Source organism: Mus pahari, chromosome 7, assembly GCF_900095145.1.
Source record: "Mus pahari chromosome 7, PAHARI_EIJ_v1.1, whole genome shotgun sequence".
Lineage (NCBI taxonomy): Eukaryota > Metazoa > Chordata > Mammalia > Rodentia > Muridae > Mus > Mus pahari.
Window position 1 is genome coordinate 97,666,956 of NC_034596.1, and position 478 is coordinate 97,667,433.

Consider the following 478-nt stretch of genomic DNA (forward strand, 5'->3'; position numbering starts at 1 on the left):
GGAGGAGGAGGAAGAGGAGGAGGAGGGGGGAGGAGGAGGAAGAGGAGGAGGAGGAGGAGAAGGAGGAGGAAGATGACAAAGACAGTACTGGCGTTTGCTTTGAAGTCAAAACTGATACAAACCACCCACAGAATACACAAACTCAGAAGAATGTGGGCCCTGACAGAGGTTGAGAGATCATTTTGGAGCTCTGGCTGGCTGACTAGCTTAGGTTACCCAAAATGTCATGTACCCACACAGTAAAAGTTTTGATGAGGTTTTTGTTGTAGCAGAATAAAGACAGACATAAATCAAGGCATATTTAAACATACATACATACACACATACATACATACTATGTATAATATATATATATATATATATATATATATATATATATATATATATATATAATATTTTTACGTGTTTGTGTATCAGTGAGAACATTAAGTGGGAGGGTTGAGCCAATGGAGGAGCCTCTGCCGTCCATAGCCTGGAT